We start from the raw sequence: 16466 nt of genomic DNA, 5'->3' as shown, positions 1-16466 counted from the left end.
GGAAAGAACAGAAGGCCATCCTAGATCCTGTGCTCGCCCCAGGGAACTCCCCTGGATTCAATTCTGTTCCACAGGGATGGCTCTGGAATCGTGGGCACCAGCCATTTTGACTTCGACAAGAGGTAAAAACAGCGCTGACTCTGATGTTGCCATTGCTGCCTTCTGTGAAGTTAAATGGCAAGAAGCATTTTTCCACGTCTTCCTCCTCCAGAGTGTGCCGTGGGTAAGCACCGTGTCTCGGAGGCAGCCGGGGGCAAGGGGCTGCGTTGGGGAGGTAGAGTCTGGAGGGGAAGGGGCTGCCTCTCATGTCTCACAGAGCTTCACTTCCCACAGTTCCTGAGGGCCTGACGCCTAGCTGGGTCACTCAGGACAACTTTGCCCTTTTCTTTCCCTGCTAAGGATTAGATGGGAACCACCTTTCTCATGGATGCCTCCTCTCTGACAGGCACCAGTGGATCACACAGAGGGCCATCCGCATAGGTGACTGGGCCTCCTCCTCCAGGACCAACCCCAGTCACAGCTGAGTGTCATCCCACTTCTCCATCCTTAAACATATTAGCAGTGCCGTTGTTAGACTCCGTGGGCCTGTCTCCTGAACCTTCGGGGTCACATGACAGTTGGAATCCTCAGAAATGGGTGGCCAGGGACCGCAACAGAGCTTCTTGTCTCTTGTACAGTGAAATCTTCCTTCCAATCTGAGGTCTATTGTGGAATGAAAGATGCTTTTGTGGAGACGAGAAACCCTGGTTAACTTTCCGTCACTCTTCAGTGCCAGGCCATCAGCGAAGTGCTCCTGGAAGTCCAGAGAAATACAGTAACACACTCTCCTCCACACAGAGCCCCTTTCACCCTGAGGCACTTGTTGGACTATGTATGGGGATTACCTCACCTCCCTCTCTGGGGTGGAAGGCGGCAGCTGTTGACTTCCCAGATGCTTTACATATCCATCCGAGAGGAAGTGAGGGGGCGTTGAGGGTGATGGGATGTATTATCTAAACTGGACCCAGGCCACTGTGAATTGTGGCACCAATGACTGCAACGCCCCTTGCCCGGGGCCTTGCAGCTCACCAGGAAGATGGCGACACCCAGTTGTGAGGCTGAGGGAAGGAGGAAGGGACAAGCCGCGAGGGTTAGCGGCCTCCTTCACAGTGCTAGGGCCAGAGTGACCTCAGATGATAGAAATTGAAGCAACCAGAGTTGCATTATGAGGCTCCTTGGAAGTCACAGTGTGTGTTAGAAGGAATCACTTTCCAAACGAGAGAGTTCGTTAATTGTCATGAACTCGATGGCATAGGCGGGCAACCACTCCCAGCAGGACTCATCTTGGCAGAGAATGGATCCCTTATTTGCCAGTGGCCCATTGAATGCTTTCCCTGTACCAGGCCAGCCCCCTCCTTGGCACTTCTCAGGAAGACAGGTATGCCAGAGAACAACCTCCAAGCTGATTTCCCCAGCACCCCAGCAGCTTTAGCCAAAAGCCTTCAAGGATCAGGGAATTCACCGAGAAAGATCTTGGTGCTCTCCTTATCTAGCCCTCTGTCCCTCCATTTACTGCTAAGGGCACCATAGCCCAGAGAGACACGGGCTAGCCCCTCAAATACTGGCAGGGAGGGAACCAGGACCTGCGTTGCCTGACTAGAGTCCTGTGCCATCCCTGTCCTGGCGTTGGTGGCCCCCTGCCTCCTGTGCAGCTGGCTGTGCCTTTTTGGTAGAGGGCAGTGAGAAGTCAGAGAATCCCTCCAGGTGGCTGAGCCAGGTCAGACTTGGCTGCTGGAAAGAGCTCGAGGACCATACTCAGCTCTGCCTTTGTGACAAGGGCTGGCCTGGTTGTCACTTCACAAATGCTTGTTAGTGGACCTTCAGCGACTGAGGCTAAGAGTATGAACCAGCAGGGGTAAAGGTCTGTGTTTCACTAATAGGTCACAGAAGTAGCCCATGCTCATGGGAAGTTTAAAGCACACAAAGAGTATGAAGGAAGATGGAAGTCCCAGTTTCCATTTCTGAAAATGTTTGAAGGGGCAAAGTTTTAATTATTTCACATGCATTTGTGTTACTGAATTTTTGCAGCACAGGAACAGGCCCTATTACTCTCATTTTACAGATGAGGAAACCAAGGCACAGAGACGAACATGCAGGAGCTGACACAGTGATCCCCTCGCTGGCAGAAGCTCACAGGCTCTAGAACCCCTGTGCCGGACTTGTAAATCACTCGATGTCTTTGACCTGCTCTTTCCTCAACAAAAGGCCAGAGGGAGACACTTACCTCAGAGCCAGGATGCAAGAGATGCCCATGAACGACGGGGCAGGGTGGGGGGGGGGGGGTTGTTTTCAAGTTGTGTTGTTTTCAAGCTGTGGAACACAACACAGCCATGAAAAGGGACATAGAGCAGCTAAGTGTAGCAACACAGGGAGTACAACCACCACACACAGTGCGCACAGCAAGGAAGTGAGATATAACATGGTAGGAATGGGCCCACTTCTCTCTGATGTTCAGAGAAGCCAAACAGTGCACTAGAGGTACTGAGGACCAGCTGTCGCTAGTGACAGGCAGGGGACTGAGTACCTCCAAAGCAGCGGACTGCTTTACGGGGGGGCGGGGGGGGGGGGGCAGGAGTGATGGGAGAGGTGCTGCCAGGGACTTCCAAGGGCCACCAGAGCTTTATTTCCTGACCTGGGCAGTTGTTTGCACACGGATATTTCCTTCAGTACAATCTAAATTATATGCACTGTTGAATACACCCTTCTGATTATATTTCTCATTTTTAAAAAGGTCAAATTTAGATTACTTAGCCCTGGCCTATTAATATTAAAATGCAGGCGGGGGGGGGGGCAGCTCATTAAGATGCAGATTCTCCCACAGTTGATCTAAATCTGGCCCAGAAATCTGCATGTGAACACCTTCCCCTGGTGATTTTTGGTGTTTCTGTCACTGGAGAAGCTGCTTCAAGTTGGAGTGAGCAAGAATTGAGTGCGGAGAGGCCAGATGCTGGAAAGGAAGGAAAGCATAAAGCAAAGCACCCCTCAAGCTTTAAGTTCCTTTTACACAAAATTCTAGTATGTCACTTACATCTCTGCCCCTTTTCCAGAACCTGGAAATATGGAGTCCTATAATGCAAACCACCGGTGCCTCTGGGCTGTGGCAGAGGCCCTCTAGATCATAAATCCACAAGGCACTGAACAGCTGGATGGAGCACGAGCCTTGGAAAAATTGTGCCTCTTGGTATCCATGGTGTCTGAAGCAAAGCAAAACAGTGTGCAAGGGGTGGGATATGGAAGCACGCACGTCAGCCGGATCCTCTCATTAAGGGGTGGAGAATGTCATCAGGAGCCTCTGCTGTTTCAGTGCATGAGGGGGATAGAGATGAACAGGGACTTCTGTGAGTTCTCTGTCACTTGCGCGCCCCCCCACAATGTCTTCAGTCGTGAACCCTCCCAGTAGTTGGGCGGGATGCAGGCAATAGCGTTAGGTGCCTTCGGAAGGGGCCTTCCAAGACGGCTCTCATATTCACTTGAAGTCTGAAGAACAGAATCCTTCCAAGCCTCTTTTCTTTTTTTTTTTTTTTTTTTTTTTTTTTTTTTTTTTTTAAGATTTTATTTATTTATTTGACAGAGAGAAATCACAAGCAGGCAGAGAGGCAGGCAGAGAGAGAGGAGGAAGCAGGCTCCCTGCTGAGCAGAGAGCCCGATGCGGGCCTCGATCCCAGGACCCTGAGATCATGACCCGAGCCGAAGGCAGCGGCCCAACCCACTGAGCCACCCAGGCGCCCCCAAGCCTCTTTTCTTGGTGTTGGAAACCTACCAAAGCCAGCATGACAGGTTCCTGGTGACTGCCAAGGACTGCCACCTGAGAGAGCGCAGAGATGTAGATCTCCATCCCTCGGGGCTGGTTCCCAGCCGGGTGCTGCTCTGAAGCCCAGCCCAGACCTCATGTAGGACATTGCCTACTAAGCATGTGAGAAAGATTTGTGCTACCTGTTCTGAAAGCTTGACCTGGTGTCTCTTTGCTCTTTTCAGATGCATTTCCTTGGGGAACAGGAGCGTGTGTGGCAGGGAATCCAATGGGAAAGCAGGGTCACAAGGAAACCCTCTGCAGGTCTCAGGTGGCTGGGCCTGCCAAATTCTTAGGCCCCGTTTTACTGGAGACAGAGGTACCTACATAACGTTTCTGGCCAGTCACGTATATGGACTTGACTCATTTCCCCAGTGAACAGGCGTTTCTGAGATTCCTGTGTAATAACTACAGGGAGCACAGATTCATTCCCAGAGTTTGTGCTCATGTTGGTTGGTGTGCTGGCAGAGGGGTGTGGACGGGAGATGCTCTATACCACAGCTCCTGCCCTGGCCCCAGGAGATCCCAGCAACCTCAAATATGGGAAATGAAGAATCTCAAGATAACTTAAGGAGCCAAACCCCAGAGGGATTACTAGCCTTTGATGTGAGAATTGGGTATCAGCTGTCCCATTGTGCCCCACTTGCCCGAGGAAGCCCCTGAGGCCTGAAGGGCACTTTGGGGCACCCCCCAACCCCCAGAGTTCAAGGCTGAGCTCCATGGTATGGGGAACCCATGCTGGCTACTGCCCTCCCCTCCTGCTGTGGACTCTGTGAACCTCAGAGGCACCAGCAGCTGAAAGTTCTCCAAACCCCTGTACTTTAGGGATGTTTATGGAAGCCTTATCATGGAAGCTAACTTAATCTCCAGCCCCTCTCCCCTCCCTAGGGGATCGGTGTGGGGAGGGGGCCCTGAGAGCTCCAAGCTTCTGACCATGCCTGGTGGTTCAGGGCACTAGACCCTGTGCTGAAGCTGCCCAGGAGCCTGCCAGGAGTCACTTTATTAGAACAAAAGACACTCCTGTCACCCAGGAAACTCCAAGGGATTTAGGAGCTCTGTGTCAGAAACCAAGGTCAAAGACCAGATATCAGAAAAGATGCTCCTTACCACCTTTGTGGCATAGGAAATTACCAAGGCTTTAGGAGTTCTGGCCAGGAACTGGGGTCAAGCACCAAAATACATATTTCTTCTGACATCATGACATCACACTGCAACGAGAACCGTTTTGCAAATCTGCTGAAGATGAAGGGAGCCAGGCTGCAATTTTCTAGGTGTATAGACCTTTAAAAAGACTAAGTAGATTTAAAATTCGTGCTAATACAGTAACCATTAGTGACCTATGGCTATTTAAATGAAACTGTAATTAACTTAAATTTAACTTAAAATTCAGTTCTGTCGTACTAGCCATATTCCAAGTACTCTCAGCTGGCTAATGGCTGCCATATTAGGCAGTGCAGATAGATAAAGGGAATTTTAATTGGACAATGCTGTTTTAAATGTTGCATTAAAACAAAAGAAGATTTTATCGTCACCAAAAAAAGCGAGGGTGGGGTTCAATGTAGTATAATCATGTTTTTGGGGTTCAATGTAGTATAATCATGTTTTTAAGAGCAGATTTGAACAGGTTTCCCAAATGTAATTATGCATAAGAATCACCTGGAGATCTTGTTAAAATTCAAGTTCTGATTCAGCAGGTCTGGGTTGAGACCCTAGAATCTGCATTTCTACTAAGGCCACAGGTCGTGCTAATGTTGCTGGTCTTTGGACCACCCCTGGAGCAGTGAGGGATCACTAGATTAATTAACACCTAGGGTGCATTTTTAAGTGATGAGCCTTGGAAATGGGACCCATGTTCTGAATTGCATGGTGAGTGATGAGCGTCATTTTCTTTCACTCCTGGGTGGATACCTCGGCCACTGTGAACCGCATTCACACATGATGTCTCAAGCCTAAATTTCAGGCCTGTTGTAAACGAAGGCCCAGCCCATTTTCCAATGAAAGCTCATTTTCCAGAGGGATAGGCCCTGGCATCGGCAACAGCTTCCCTGCCCTCTTAGGGCCCCACCAGGCAGAAGGTCCCAACTTCCTGGGAATTAAGGGCACTTGCCATGACAGGGGCCTGGGACAGCTCCAGCCAGAGCAGTGAACTGGAAGCCTCCTCTCAGTCTCTCCTTTATTTCTTGTCTTTTTTCAAATGTAAAAATAGAGAATTTCAAAGCCCCCACAGTCCCACCACCCCAGATTACCATTGTTCCATCTTCTACGTACTGCTTCCAACGTGTCCCCATGTGCTTTGACAGCCTGTGAATGCAGTGGCCTGCAGTGAATGTTGCCTCCTGGTACTGAACACCTGTACTGCCCGCCCTGTGACTTGCTTTAACTATGGGGCGTGGCAGAAGTGATGCTGTGCCTGTTCCGAGCCAAAGCCTTCAGCAGGCCTAGCAGCTTCTGCATTTTTACTATTAGAAACACGCTTGGCTCTTGGCTACTCTGCTGGAGCCATCACCCAGTACATCACACATTCAGTACACCCAGATGAGTACTGAATGGAAGGCCACCTCTGTGAAGAAGCGTGGCCTCAGTTTCTAGCTGAATGAGGCTATGCAGGTGGCTCCCAGCAAGACCAGCCGGGAACTGCCCGGAGAGCTCAGCCAAGGTGCAGGAACCACGAGCAAATAAAACAGTGGCGGTTTTAAGCCAGAAAGTTCTGGGATGGTTCCCTAGGTAGCAATAGATTACCCAAACCTAAGCAACACAGGACACAGGTGACAGAAGCATAGCTGGTCCATCCACCCTTAGTACCTACCCCTTCCCTGAGCTGCCCCCTTCTCAAACCCCAAAGGCCTTTAGGCAAGGGTAGCAAAAGATTAATGCAAGGGACAGAGCAGATATTTATTTACTTGCCAACATATATCTCATCTCAGTTCCAAAAAGTATAGCAGTGTATCAAGTTGTTTACCAAAAATACTTGTAATGTAAGATTGTCTTCGAAGCTGGAAGACAGGGAAGAAGAGGGAGAAGCAGGGAAGGCGTGGAAGGGAGAGCAGGGCAGGAGGAAACGTGCCGCCCACCAGGTGAAGGTCCGTGAGGAAATGCCCGTTCTCCTGTTTGTGTAGGGGGGGGGGGGGGGGGGGTCTCTTAACGTGGCTTTGACAGCCCTTGTGATCAAAACCTGGAGAGAGAAAGCAAGGATCAGGTCGCCTTAGGAAAGGGATGGCTGGGAAGAAGGGGTGTGCAGCTCGAGGGAGGAGCCGACTGGTGGGAGGAGCCGGCGGGTGGGAGGGGCCGGCAGGTGGGAGGAGCCGGCGGGTGGGAGGAGCCGGCGGGTGGGAGGAGCCGGCAGGTGGGAGTGGGCGGAGAGTGGACCCTGGGCAAGATGGCGAGTTCCCGCGGCCTGACTCCAGCTCTGGCACAGAGGAGCCACTCTGAGAGAAAGGCAGCAGCCTGCAAGGTAGGGAGCACCCTGTTTCTGTTAAGACGTGCCTAGGGCGGGCACTGCAGTGATAGAACCTTGCCTTGGGGACTCAGCTCCCAGCTGTCTCTGGGCCCGCCTCAGCCCAGAGATGCCTCCCCTGGTCCTTCCGCCTCAGCTTGCCCAGGGTGACAGGTCATTGCTCCGAGTGAGGCCTGGTCAGTCCATTTCACCAGTGGGGTCCAAGAGAGTTCCCCATCCCCTCCAGCGGAGGGTGCTTCTGCCATTTCAATGGTGTGTCATCCTTCCCAGGCATCTGTCCTGTGAGAAACTTAGAGACGGTCTGTGGTCAGGTAGAGGCTGTAATTCTGGAGGAGGACTTTGAGGGGTTAGGAGGCATGGACACTGGGCATAAAGGGAAAAGCAATCCGCAGGGAACAGCAGGAGCAAAGGCCCAGAGTGGGTCACTGGGCTTCCTATTGTAGAAAGAGCGTGCAGTTCCCTCTTCCTGACTGGGCAGCAACCTCAGGCTTGGAGGTGGGCCTGGCTAGGGTCCTAGGCTGGGGGAGGCCTCAGTCCTCCAGCCCCCCTCATGCTTCCTGCTGCCGGGGAGGAGGACTTTACTGGGGGAGAGAAGGCAGCCCCAGACACTGGAGTAGGCAGCCTCTTTGGCCCTGAATCCATTACCTCAGCCTCCAGCTCTATGGGTCTGGGCCTGGGTATAGGGCTGAGGGTGGGGGGCTCTCTGGTTCTGTTCCCCACCCCTAATCCCTTGCAGCTGTTGTCCTCCTCAGCAAAGACAGTTGTGTTGGAGGGAAGGGTAATAGTTATTTTGAGTTGGTCACTGGCTTCTGACCAGGAGACACGGATGGTTGTGTTGGGGCCTGGCAGCAGGGTGGGTTGGAGGGGCCAAAGCTGGGCCTGACTGGGAGGGCAGCCCGGATGATTAATTGCAGGGGGTGTTGGGGAGCAGGACACGGTCCTCCCTGAGACCAGGGTTGTAGAGGACGATGACAGGCCAGGGAGGAGACAGGCCAGTGATGAGGGATGCGGAACATGGAGCTAGTGTCCTGAGTGTAATCTGGATCGGCCCCGTGCCACTGGCAACAGTGGGGAGGGAAATGGGGTCCCTGTGACAGAGACAGGGGCTGCAGGGTAGCTGCCCATAAGGGACTGAGCCGGCTGGGAAGCCTGTGGTCACTGCCCACTCCTTTTCTAGGCAGAACTCTTCAGCACCTCCCTCCCAGCAGAAAGCAAGTTTGATGGAGACCATACTCTCTGGTGGCACCTACCGTTCTTGCCCGTGGGGTCACTACAGGGCAATGAGATAAACAGATAAGAGCACTCTGGGCAGGGAAGAGCCAAGTGGTCAGAGGTTATGCCCTTCCCTCTAGGACATGCCCGTGTGGCCTTGAATTGTCGACCAGCCTTGGGCTTCTTGCGGGACTCAGCCTTCAAATCCCTGTGCCTGGGATTTGAACACAGAAGTACAGAGGTGGGGGGACAGTTAGCAGCAGGGGCTCAGGAAGCCAAAGTGAGAAATGGGGCCAACAGAGCAGGGGTGGATTGGGCCCTTCCAAAGGCAAGGCAACAGAGATAGCATGGGGGAGAGTGGCCCCGCCCTCTCACAGCCCTTCCCACCCCCCGAAATCGCCCCAGCTACCAAAGTGGTCAGTGGAGGGAAGCCAGAGATGGAGGAGAAAGCCCCCCCCCCCCGACATCCTAGAGAGGGTCCAGCACAGAGAGCTCATCCCCCTTCATCTGCAGGCCCCTCACCGAGTAAACCCTGAGTCTTGCTGTGTACAGGCCTTGGCACTAGGAGCCAGAGCTGAACCACAGCCCTTCAGAGTGGCCTCTATGGTGGGTAGGAATCCAGAGTAAGCAGGAGGAGAGGGAGCACTTCTTAGAGGAATCCACATCTACTGTCTACACTGAGAGGAGTAGAGTGGTACAGGGAAAGGAAAAAGCAATGACCTTCCAGGCAGAAGGAACGGCATGGGCAGAGGCCTGGAGGCTGGAGAGCCTAGCCAGTTTGGGGACCTGCAGGATGTTCCATGTGGTTGGATTGTGAGTAGGGGTGGGGGTGAAGAAAGATGGGGTGAGCCTGGGGGCACTGAATGGGATCTTCACTCTGGAGTCAGAGCCTGCCTGTGCCAGAGCATCCAACCTGGCTCCAAGAGGGGCAGCTACACTAGAGTGACTTGTCCTCAAGGCAGAACCAAGTGCCAGGTCTTGGGTCTCAACTTGGCTGCTGGCTGGTTGTGGGACCCCTTACTGGGGTGATCCCCTATCTGCACAGTGAAGGGGCTGTCTTGCTGTTCCCTAAGGCCCTGTCCCTGGCTCAGAGGGGCCTGGGCAGGGAGTGCACTGTGGGCTTGTGGGCACGGGGCAGCAGTCTGTGGGGAGGGTGCAGTCTACCCCATGTGGCCTTTGTCAGGAAGCTCCTTCCCAGGGACCATTGTGGTCCAGCAGGTGCTGCCAGCATTGCTCCAGGTCCTTGGACCAGGCTCAGAAGAGACGGATTCTGATGGCTCCTGGCTGGGTGGCTTTGCTCCTTTGCTCTTCCCTGGAGAGACCCTCTCCACCTTCCCCACCCACAGAGGAGGTCTGGGTTTCAGGGTGCCGGGCCCTGGGCTCCCTGTTTTTTTCAGGGACGGCTGACTCACAGCTTTGGCAGCCCTGGCTCAGCCTTTTCCTCCAGCTGAGGGCTGAGGGGGATTGAGCCTTTCTCTGGCATCTTTCCCACCCCTAGCTTCCTGCCAGCTTCAGGCCTTTGCAGATGGGATGAGGGTCATGTTTTTATCTGGGGCTTTACTGTCTGGGTCCCAGGAGCCCTTTCCTGCAGATTTTCACCTGTGCTCTTCACAGGTACACCTGCCAGGCAGGTGTTAGCGCCCCTGGGTGTGTGTGTGGGGGGGCACTAATGGCCCAGAGGGAGCAGGAGCCCTGCCTCATGATGCGTTACTGGGCAGGGTCAGACTTGCAGCTGGGAGGTGTAGAGAGCCGTCAGACTGCTCCCTGTTCTCACAGGGAGGGCACTCTGCCCGAGGACCCCACACTGGATCCCATCCAGCCTTGCAAGGGAGGGATGGGGCTACTGGAACTCCAGAGCTGCTTCCCAAGGGCATCCTCAAGAACATTCCCTAAGGGCTAAGCCCTTCTGTCCTTGGGATCCTGCCAGGCAGGGGGCCCGGTGTGTGCGGGGTGCCTGCCACAGGGAAGCAGGGAGCAGAGCAGTTACAAGCACGGCTTTGGGGCTCAGCCAGCCTTGACTAGGAATCCCAATTCTACCTCTTCCTCAGTGCCTAGCTTTGAGAAAGAGGCCTCAGTCTCAGTACAGAGAACCCCTGTGCCTCCCTCTCAGGGTAGGAGGAAGGGTAAATGAAAGGAAATGATCTGTTCATTCTCTCCTAGAAATATGCAGCCTGCTCCCACTGTGGGTCAGGCTTGGGGGCAAGATAAAGGGAAGTAATGAGCAGAAGTGCTCTCACGGAGCTTACCTTCTAGATGGGAGACTGACAGAAATTGCATCGCAGCAAAGGACAGGGGACGAGGTCAGCTAGAGGGCCAGCAGGTGGGGAAGGGCAGGTAGAGTGGGGAGCCGTGAGAGCGGGCTCTCTGTGATGGCAGCCAGCGGGCCGGTCTCCTGGGGAAGAACATTCTAGGTCCTCCAGGGTGGCCAGCTGTTCGGAAACCTGGAAGTGTGAGTGGCTGAGGGCTAGAGCAGGTGAGAAAGCCATCTGGGAGGAGGCAGGGAGGCCGGGCCTCCCCCGTGAGGGGGCCACAGGAAGTTGCCCCTGGGCAGCTGTGGAAGGTCAGGGCCTGTGTGAACACAGGACGTGGCAGCTGTGAGACCACTTCCGAGTGCTGCAGTGGGAGAGTGTCCTTTCTCTTTTCCTGCCACTGTTCAGTCTCTTCCTCAGGTCCTTGGGCCCCGAGGCCTCCCCAACCGTGGCCTCTGACCCCAGCTGCCTGCCACCGCCTCCTGCTTGGGGTGGGCTGCGTGTCTGCTCCAGCCAGTCTCGGAGGCTTCACAAAGGCGCCTTTCACCAGAGGGCACTGTGGGGGGACTGGGCGGGGATGTGGTGCCCTCCTGCCCGTGGGCATAAAGACCCCTTTTCTCTTCTGCTGCACCAGCCTCTTGACTGGCGGGCGGAGGGGCCAGTATGGGGAGATTCTTGTCCTTCCCTTTTAAAGTATGGGCGCGACTGGGGGCAGGCAGACAATGGTAGTGATTTACAGTCTGCCGGGGCCCCAGGGCTGCCTGCTGGGGTGGCACTGATCAGCCAGCAGCGCCCCAAGAGCAAGGAGCCGTGCACTGCTGGGTCTGGGGGTACCTGTGTGGAGCCCCACAGAGGGAGCCCTGGCTCACCGGCTGTCAAGTGAAAGGTCTGGGCTTGTGATTTTGGAACCCCCACCCCAGCTCTGTTATTCTGGAGTTCCACCTCAACTGGCCTCCCCTGGGGTCAGTGAGGGATTCCTCCTGGCTAGCGTTTTCCCTGGATCTCCCACCCTTAACCCACACCAGGTCTCTCAGACAGATGGCAGCTTTGACGTTCTGTGCTGGGCGAACACCTGCCTTCAGAGAGAGCTGAGCTGTGAAAGGCCAGAGAGTGGGGAGCGCTCCCAGTCAGGAAGTGAGTTGGGCAGGCACATGGCTTTCCAGGTGAAGGGGACAAGTGCAAAGACCCAGAGGAAGGACGAGCCTGGAGTGGGTGGAGGCTCTTGGCGAGGGGCGGGGTGGGGGGTGGCGGGAGGAAAGGGGGGTGCACAGGGCCAACAAGTCTGGCAACAGAGAAAGGACTTTATCAGGAAGCCAATGGGTCCTCCCCAGGGTCTGGGACTGAGAGGGAAGAGAGAAGCCAGGAGAGGCGTCCAGGAGCAGGGGAGGTGGGAGAGGAGCCAGCAGGGCTGGTGAGGACATGGCCAGGCCACTGCCCCAACAGAGAAATGAGAGGGAGAAGGGAGCAAGAAAGCTAAAGAAAAGGCAGGGAAAGAGAAAGTGAGATCTGGCATAAAAAGACAGGCATCCAGGGAGGAGATGCTGGGTGAGGACCCAGGGAGTACACACGGAGGCCAGAATGGAGGCAGGGAGGGAGTGAGAGCGAGGGAGAGGGATGTAGGCCATAGCCACTCGAAGGAGCCAGAAGCCAGAGGACTTTCTCCAGTCCTTTCTGGCCTAGAGCTTCCACTGCCCATGTCCCCCACACCCAGCACCGCCAGCCTAGGTCTCACTGGCCAGGGAAGGAGGCAGGGACAAAGCAGGGCCCAGTGTGTTCTCCAGCTCACAGAGAAGGAAATGGGGATGATCTGGTTGGACACGAGCAGCAACTCCTTGATTACACAACAGAGCAGGCCTGCAAGGGAAGTGGCCCTGCACTGGACCCCTGGCATTCCCGAAGCAGGGGACTGGTCGCCATGATCTCTCGGAAGTCATGGACTGAACTGTGTTCCTCTGGGTTGACAGAACTGAGTTGTGGAGGGAGGTGGTTTTCAGATCATTTGCCTCAGTGTCCCTCCATGAGGCAGAGTGTCTTTAGGAGCCTGGGTTCGTTGCTGGGGTGGGCGCTGGGGCTCTGGAGTCCACGCTGGGCCGGTGGCGTGACTGTGAGTGCAGCCAGGTGGGCCTTGGGACCTTCTCTCCATCCCAAGCCTTCATTCCAGGAAGAGAGGGGGTGGAAGGCAGGACTCCACTGAGTGTTTCCAGGGAAAAACTGATCCTTCCATAGAATAGGCAGCCAGTACCGCCTACCCCCACTTCACTCTCCACCCCCAACTCACTCCCCTCCCATTCCTTCCTCCCTCACTTTCTGGCAGAAGCAGCCTAGCAGCTGGAAAAACCATGCTCTACTCCCGGCTCCCACCCTTAGCTCTGCTGAGCCCAGGGCAGCCCTGCAGAGGGGGCAGCGGTGTGAAGGGTGTGTGTGTGTGTGTGTCTGTGTGTGTGTCTGTGTGTGTGTCTGTGTGTGCATGCATGCACACACGCAAGAGCCTGGGGCGCAGCTAAAGTGCGGGTGGAAAATGGAGGCGCTCAGCCATCACCATGCGTAGCCCTGGGTATGGGAGAGACGGTGCATCAGTGGGGGAAGGAGGCAAGCCTGAGCTCACCACCCAGAGTGTCAATCTTATCATCTGAGATGTGGGCATGACACCTGCTCTGCTTCCCTAATAGGGCTGATAGGAGGATCACAGAAGCCAAGGTAGAAAAGGCAGGAACGTGTCCCTGAGCTCCCTGGATATTGGCTGTCCTCAGACCAACCCTTGAGGCAACTCCTGAAGCCTGGTGATTGTGCCCAAGATTTCAAGGCACACCTGGGGTAGAGCTGGGATTCCAGCTTCCTGCCTGGGGGACTATGTGATGGCCTGTTTTTCTCTCTTCCTTCCTCCAAGGATGAACTGAACAAGTTCCTGGAGGAGCTAGCAATACAGGCACATTCCCCTTCCTCTCTGTCTTCTGCCTGGCCTGAACCCTACCACAGTTTCCCTGCCGTCCCCAAATAAGTTTCTCAGTAAGCTAGGAATGCTGAGTGAGGCTTCTGGACACCCCTTCAGCCCCTACCCCTTTTCTGGGCATGGACCCTCTCCTCCCCTAGGTTGCCCAAAGGGACCCTGCCCTTCCTTAGACCCTGTCTCTGAACCGTGACCGTCTCATCCCAGTGTAAACACCACTGTCTGGCTGACCTAGGTCCCTGAGAGGCTGGAGACCTGACCACCACCACCAGGGGGCAGGAAGCAGCAAGTTCACCTCTCCTCGTCTCCAGAGACCTGTGAGTCCTTATCGCCTCCTCCCTCTATACTAATATGCCTCCCCAATTGTGGGCTTGGGGTGCCCTAAGAATAAGTAAGGAATCTTGGTTCTGCCATTTATTTGTGACCATGAGCAACTGGTACTCCCTCTTGGAACCCCATTTTCTCTATTTTTAAGCAGGTACTTATCCATTCACTCATATCTGCCCATTCATCCATCCACCTGCCCATCTACCCAACTACCTAGCCACCTAACTACAGCCAGCTACCCAACCATCTACCCATCCATCCATCCACCCACTCACCAACCCACCCTCCCATCTACCTAACTACCCAACTATCCATCCATCCATCAGATCCACTGATATGTACCAAGTGTCTGGTCCTGGTTCAGGTTGTAGGGTGTTAAATGGGCTCATGAAGTTTAGATTTGTTATCATTTAGTCCCCATTTCCAGAATTAACCTTATTTTTGAACATTAAAGACCTTGATTTCAAATAAGCACAATGAGCATAGAAAGGCAAAGCTGAGACCAGTACATACACTCACTTTGCGTCATGCAGCCTGTCAACAGTGGCCACCCACCCAAGCCTGTGATAACCGACTAACACCACACTGAGGGTATCCGAGGACTATAGAGACACTGCTGCCACCCCCCGAAACAGGCCATCATGAGCTGGCATGGCCACCACAACCCAGGCAGGCCAGCTTCACAAGCTTGTATCACTACAGCAGGTCTGTCTCTGTGGAGGCATGGTTGGAGAAATGAGTGATGTAAAAACAACAACAACAACAACAAAAACCTCCTTTTAGAAAGACTATTTTGAAGCTTCTAATATTTAGGCTCTTGCACAAACCATCTTCTATCATGTAAATCCCAAAGTTGTCTTTAGGGTGGGGAGTGGAGCTGAGAGGCCACTCGGCTGGACTGGGCAAGTCTGGGGAGGCTTCCAAGAGGAGGTGTCATTTGGGATCCTACTTGCCAGTCAGGAGGTAACCTGTGTAGGGATGATGCCTGGCCAGAGAGAGGAGTGGAAGATAGACTAGGCTGGTGACAAGTCCAGAACAGCCTCTACACAGAGGCCTATGGCCTTCCCAGAGAGCTTGCTCAACGTGGAGCCAGGCTGAGTAACACAACCAAGGGGAGGGAGGTGGGACACAACCAGAAGAAGGGGCCCAGGGACGTCGACACCAGGCCTGAGGAGAAGGCACTGGGGCTCAGGCCATGGACTCAGCCAGTATCAGTCCTAAGCTGCTGCCTGCCCTGGGCTCAGCTTCATCGGATGCTAAGTGCTCCCTAGAACCCAGTTCTGAGCTCTGCAGTGCCTCAAACACCAGGCTCTGGGCAGCTCACGCATGGTGGGGGTGCTGGACACTGCCAGAGGCAGGTGCTGTTCGTGACCACCCAGATCCCAAGGCTGGTGCCCCTCCCCTCAGCTGTCATGCTGTTGGCTGCTCTCTGCCCAGCCCCGTCCAGAGGCTGCCCTTGGCTAACGGGCACTGCATTCCCTGGAGATGCCTGGGAGGTTATGGGAAATGACAGCCACGGGCGTAGAGCAGCCTAGTCCCTGTGCCTCCGGAGTCCACACATTCTGTGGTGCCATTCATGCTCTGGAGTTCCTGGGGGATCTGGTTGAGGCAAGAGTTCTTCCAAAACCATATCTTGCTCGGCGTCTGCCTCTGCCCTGGTCTGTTTCCCTCACTTTCCTACAGATTGAAGCTCTCATTAAATTACTCAGACTCAAACAAGAATTCCCACCTCAGACTCTGCTTCTAGGGAGCTAGACCTACCATAACCACAGAATTGATCCAGTGGTCTCTCCTTTAGAATGGTGTCAGGGCTGGATGGGTTATGTGGCCCCATCTTGGGGGCATAGAAGAGCCTTCCAGAAGAGGCAGCCTTAGAATTGCAGCCTTGAAGGTTGAGTAAGAACTGCTGAACTAAACAGCTCACTGGGGCTGAATGCCCCATTTGATAAATCTTGTGTGATGTAATCGCTCAGGGTGAGGGAGGATGTAAGAGGCCAAAGGAGCAACAGGAACAAAGGCCCTGGGGCAGAAAAAATCAGGGCATGTTCAAAAGAGAGCAAATCTGTGGCTAGAGGGGAGGAGCATGCAAGGGAAGTAGATGCGATGAGAAGGGAAGCTGGGCCGGAACAGAGGATTGCTGTCTCCAGGCCATAAGCTCATGTCATTCAGCACCATACAGTGGTCACAGCAGATGGACTGTCAGATTCTCTCTTGCTGAGTCCAGATAGAGCCTCAATCTTCACCCTGCCCCTGGTAGGCCCCATCGAGCTACTGAATCAGCATCTGAGGTGACACCCATTTACTGTCCTTGTCCCAGGGCAAACCCAGGCTAGGTCTAGGATATGACACGTGGGCCAGGTCCAGAGGCCCAAAGAGGATGGGCCCAAGTACAGTAGGGGCCTCCCCAGGGAAGCAGTCATTGTGGCCCATAAATAGGTTAGGCGGTCA

The 16466-nt window shown here is 54.4% G+C and overlaps 1 long non-coding RNA gene across 2 annotated transcripts in view; it reads left to right on the top strand.

Annotated features, from left to right (window-relative positions):
• The first annotated feature begins 7189 nt into the window (after positions 1-7189).
• LOC132005566 (uncharacterized) overlaps positions 7190-16466 on the top strand; it is a 39177-nt gene continuing 29900 nt past the window's right edge. For both annotated transcript variants that reach the window (XR_009400836.1, XR_009400835.1), the window contains exons 1-2: positions 7190-7280; positions 13927-14008. This is a non-coding gene — a long non-coding RNA (uncharacterized LOC132005566). The remainder of the gene's footprint in view (positions 7281-13926; positions 14009-16466) is intronic.

This window comes from Mustela nigripes, chromosome 17 (assembly GCF_022355385.1).
Source record: "Mustela nigripes isolate SB6536 chromosome 17, MUSNIG.SB6536, whole genome shotgun sequence".
In the NCBI taxonomy this organism is placed as follows: Eukaryota; Metazoa; Chordata; class Mammalia; order Carnivora; family Mustelidae; genus Mustela; species Mustela nigripes.
The sequence above is the reverse complement of the archived record's forward strand: the minus strand, read 5'-3'. Positions and strand labels throughout refer to the sequence as shown.